A 5,482-nucleotide genomic window follows, 5' to 3' on the forward strand; every position below is an offset into this window, starting at 1 on the left:
ATTACCTTTTGATATGATTGAGCTACACTTAGGAGTTTTACACTGCAGATGGGTGTTTGACACCTCTCATCTAAGAAGTATTAATATTGCATTTTTCATTAGAATACTTGCATTTGTTTCTGGAGGCAATAAATAGGAAGCCACTTATTTAGTGATAAGAAAAAAATACAAGTTCTGTAGTCTAAGAGAGTTTTTACTGTAGCTATATTTCTATTTCTATTGTGCTGTCTATATATTCTTCCAAATCAACCCTGTCCCGCCTCCCCCCAGCCTGCCCCCAACATTTTGTGTTTGTAGGGCACCAATCCTCCATCCCTAGCTTGAGCAGAACAGATTGCTAAATTTTCAGAGTGTGCATGAACACCTAGAAAGTTGGAAATGCTACAAATCAGGAATTGATTTATTAATTGTCTAGACAAAAAGCGATGGAGAAAAATGTTAATGATGCAAGTTAAACTCTAAAGTGTGTCCAGTGTAGTTTTTTTTTTCTTCTGGAGAGTCGGTTGTTAAACATCTACCAGTACACACATACCTCCACCCCAAGGACCTTTTATGGGCTATGTTTATGACTACGGAGAGGGAGAGGCTTTTGTTGTCGGCCTCAATTTGAACGCAGTTAGGGACATGAAGATAGAGCAGGTGTGCCCAATCGCATCCTACTCGAAAGATGCTTATCACGTTCTTTCCAAATGAGAAACTCCGCCAGTTTCTCCACCAGTTTTCAGTCGACGCGGCATCAGTCTATCTCTTGTGGGCCAATCAACGTGCCTCATTCTTCTACAGCAGCCAATGAGAGCAAGGATGTGGCGCTGCCCGCACCTCCTCAGGCTCGTCTCATCACCAGCGAGGCCCACCCCCGCCCAGATGCGGGGAAGCGTGAAGGGCAGCACCGCCTCTCCTGGAGCGCTCGGTCCCTGCAATTGGCTGCTGCGCGCAGCGCCCGTATCCGGCCGTCTGCGAGCTGGGGGTCTCCCGGAAGTCCTCGCGCCAAAGGGTCCTGTCTGGGTCGTTTGCCTACCAGGGTAAGCATGGGATAGTCAGAGGCTGCGGAGAGACCAGCGTGGGGTGCGGGCTCCCGGGTCTTTTTTTCCCCGCGGTCTTTTTTTGCCTTGGTGGGTGGTCAGAGGACCCTCTGGAGGAGAGGGCAGCGTTGGCCGAAATCACCCGGGGGTCCAGAACTGACATTTTGGGAGAGTGGGGAGAGCAGTGGCATCGGTGGCTCACCTCGTCCCCCAGGTGTGTCTGCACGGTGTCTGTGCCAACACACGTAGCGTAGCGGTTCTGTGGAGGGGTTCCTTGGGGAGCTAGCTGCAATCTCCAGGGGTGTCGCTTGGTTTCCATGGCCGGGTCTTTGGGGCGGCCCTCAAGGGGCACTGTGGCTGGCGTCCCTAGGAAGGATCTTGTTGGACTGTCGTTATTAAACTGAACCACAATATCCCTGAAAAAGCACAAAGACTCCAAGTTGTTGCTCAGACAGTCCACCCTGGCTTCAACCTAATAGTACAGTTTGTGGTCAGGATTCCAGCAAAATTTTAAAGAAATTGGCTACTTAGGTATGGCTTGGACTAAAAACCCATAGAGTAGTTTACAGGATTGAATTTTAACCTTCTTTTTCAGTTCATATTTTGTCAGCCTTACTTTTAACTTTGATGATTGATTTAAAAGGTAAAGACGAAGCAGCCCCTTTTCCTTCACTCAGCTCAGGAGCCCAGCTCATTGTCCACAACATCTATGCAAAATATATGTAGGCTTATCTCTGTGGACAGTTTACGTATCATAGTCTGTAGATAATAGGCATTTCCATTCGCTTGTTTTTTTTTTTCTCCCGTGTGAATAACTTGTTTGAACTCTTGAACCATTATCGATCTCAAATGAGATACTATCTGTTAAGTGATGTCACAGTGTCTGGCACGTGGTAGGTTACTAATAAATACTTGGCTCCCTTCCTCTCCTCATCTAAGAGGTTCCACAGTGTTCCAGGACATAATGCAGTTAATACAATATTATTTGCAAACGGCAATATCTGGAGGATCTGTCAACTTTTAGGGAACCCTTTGATTAGGATTCCTCTACTTCCTCCTTATATTAGAGCCCGGGTATTTTTCCTGTGAAACACGTGTATATACAATTTATATGTATGTTATGTGTTACATATATACATGTGTGTATGTGTACACATATAAGACCAAGCAAAATTTTTGTCCATCAGCCCTGAGATAAGCAACCAGAAAGACATTTTACTTTTAGGGAGTGTTTGGTGTGTTTCATTATAGTAAAAAAAAAAATTTTCAACATTTCAGGATCCAGGCATATTCTTTGTTTTGGTTTTTCTTTTCACAGAAGTGCTTATTGTGAATTAATGAAATTTGTGAGACCTTATTTCTTTTTTCCACCATACTTTGTTTCTTCCTTGCCTTGAAATTCCAGTTGATTATCTTTTTAGAAAACTCATTATTTATTTGATTTGTGCAAGATTGTCTGCTTGTGATCACATGAGCTTTTGATTTTATTGCTTGGCTTGTAGAAAAGGAATTTTTGAAATTGCCTCCTAAACATAAGGATCAAACTTCATATTTATCAGTACTTTGAAGTAGGAAGAAGGCCCTAAAATTATCAGTAAATTTTAGTTTATGTTGAAAAATTTGCAAATTTTATAGAACATTTCATCTCTAGATCTAATTCTTGTATATGTGTTTATGTATTATTTATCTTGTTTTCTTTTCTTAACTTCAGAAAGAACAGGATTGACTGAAAAGACCTTCTGGCCTCTTCCAGCTCTTAGGCTTTGATTCAAAAGTTAATTTTTAAATAACTTTTAAGTATAACTTTTTTCTGCTTGAGTACTCAAATGGACCTGTTCTTTCATCTATGTAGATATTCCCTCCATTTGGAGATTGTAGAATCAACAAATACTTAGATGTATCAGATACTGTGCTGGGGGATATAGAGAAAAGGCAAAACCACCATATCTTCCTGAAGCTTACATTCCAGTAAGGGCAACAATATATATAAATAGGTATATACAAGATAGATGGATGTAATTTGAGGGGGGAAGGCTTTCACAGCTAAAAGAACTGAGAATGGTTTACTGTAGAAGATGGCATTTGAGATAAGTGTTGGAGGAAAGGTGGAGGTGAAGAGAGAATATTGCAAGCATGGAGGACAACTCCATATACAAAGGTACACGGGATATGGAAAGTTCTATGGTTAAGTACAGCTTAATTGTAGAGTTTATGGCAGGCAGTAATGTGTAAGATGAATGAAAAGATGGGAAAAGGGCTAAATTGGAAGAGCTTTCTATGACAGAGTGGTTAGTATCCATTCCTAGAGGTAATAAAATTGCGTCGTGGGCCATCTCCAGTTGTCCTGAAGTCTGTTTGGCCACTGGACCCAGATGGCTCCAGAAGAGAAAGTGAGGCTCTCTCACTTAAATCCAGTTCACTTGCATGTCATGGCATCATCTCCCTGATGTCATGGTGCTCTTCAAGGACGAAGGACAAACAACAATGGAGCTAATGTAATTTGAAGGGGAAATGACATGATCAGGCCCTTTAAGGGATCAACTGCATGGAGGTTGGATTGGAGTGGAAGTCTTGAGGCAGAAAGATGAATTAGAGGGCTATTGTAATAGTACAAGGGACAGGTGGTGAAGACCCGAACTAGGACGGAGGCTGTGTAGAGAGAAAGATATATGTGTGAGAGAGATTGTGGAGAAAAAAAGACAAGATTTAGAAACTGATATGAGTTATGAATGAGCAGTCAAGGATGGCATGAACGTCACTTGGGTGACCAGATAGATGGTCAACCCCTCAGTGTCTTCTTATCTATATTTTTCCATATATCTTTTGGGAAGAATGTACAACTAGAGGCCTCTCCTAGTTCTTTTTAATATCATAGGTACCATTGTAACATTTAGGGCAGCTGGGTGGTACAGTGGATAGAGCACCATACCTGGAGTCAGAAAAACTTGAGTTCAAATGTGGCCCTAGACACTTACTAGTTGTATGATCGTGAGCAAGTCATTTAACCCTCAGTTTCTTCATCTGTGAAATGAGCTGGAAAAGGAAATGGCAAACCACTCCAGTATCCTTGCCAAGAAAACCCCAAATGGGGTCACAAGGTATCCAACATGACTGAAGCAACTAAACAATGACAGAATTGTAACATTTGCAATGTCCATTTGATATACCTTACTCTTAGCCCACCCTTTATATATTATATATATATATATATATTTGATGATGTCTTTGATACTACCTTCATACAAGGTATTGTCAGTAATATAGACATATGGATATTACAGAGGAGTGCTAATAATCATTTAACATCTGACTTCTCTAGGGGGGAGAAACAGACTTTTAAGTTTAATCTGCATTATTAATTTTCTTCATCATTTTCTTAAGTCTAGACAATCAACATAGCAATAAATTAAGCCCTGATTTGTAGTGTTTGCTGGTTTCTGAGGTATAAATGCTCACAATGAAAATTTAATAATCAACTCTTGTATGCTGATGAGTTGGTTCTAGTACAGCCTTGCACATATGTACATATATACATGCATATATTTATTTATTATGCTTCAATGAGCATTTATCTAGCTTCTACTATGTGAACTTCGTTGTATTCAATGTGCATTTAAAAAAATGTTCAATTCTTCCCCCCTCCCCCACCCTGTTCCTCCCCCATTCCCCTACCTCTGCCTCCCTTTTTTGGCATTACTCTGCAAGCTCCCTGCCTTCCCACTTAATAAGAGAAGGAAAAAAATCGTTGTAAGAAATAACCATAGTCAAACAAAACAAATCTCACAGTGGCCATTTCAATAAATGTGTCTCTTTCTGCACTTTAGACCATCACTCCTCTTGTCAGGATATTGGTAACATTTTCCTTCATAGATAATTGCCTAGATCAGACTTTGCTTGTTTTTCTTTCTTTTTAGTGTTTAGTTTAGTTAGTTTAGTTTAGTGTTTCTCTTGGTTTTGCTCACTTCATTCTATATCTATTCATACTTCCCAAGATTTTCTGAAATTGTTTTTCATCATTTCTAATAGCACATTGATATTCTATTGCATTCATTTGTATGCCACATTTGTTCAACTATTCTCTAATTGATAGACACCCATTTTTGTTTCCAGTTCTTTCCATTTTCCTTTTTCTTTTTCCTTTTCCCACCTTCAAGATCAGAAAGTTTATTTTGCTTATAAAATTTTCCCTTCCTGGTTATATTCCCTCCTTTAGGCAGCTTTTCCCTTACCCACCCCACTCCCATTTAGTTTGCTGTATTTCTACATCAAACCCTCTGTGCTTGTTTGAGTGTTTTTTGTTTAGTTCAGACAAAAATGAGGTTCAGTTCATGCTTGCCTCTTCCTCATAGTTGAATAATCTGACTTCAATTATGCAAAACAGAAAATCTCACCCCTTCCTCTTTTCAACATTACATATGTGTATGTATGTATGTATATATATATATATATATATATATATA

The 5,482-nt window shown here is 39.9% G+C and overlaps 1 protein-coding gene across 1 annotated transcript in view; it reads left to right on the forward strand.

Moving 5' to 3' along the window:
* The first annotated feature begins 882 nt into the window (after positions 1–882).
* The window catches only part of STARD4 (StAR related lipid transfer domain containing 4), a 23,459-nt gene continuing 18,859 nt past the window's right edge, over positions 883–5,482 (forward strand). The window contains exon 1 of the mRNA XM_027869156.1: positions 883–1,022. The gene's annotated coding sequence lies outside the window, so the exon portion shown is untranslated. The remainder of the gene's footprint in view (positions 1,023–5,482) is intronic.

Source organism: Vombatus ursinus, unplaced genomic scaffold (assembly GCF_900497805.2).
Source record: "Vombatus ursinus unplaced genomic scaffold, bare-nosed wombat genome assembly UNPS02014792.1, whole genome shotgun sequence".
Lineage (NCBI taxonomy): Eukaryota > Metazoa > Chordata > Mammalia > Diprotodontia > Vombatidae > Vombatus > Vombatus ursinus.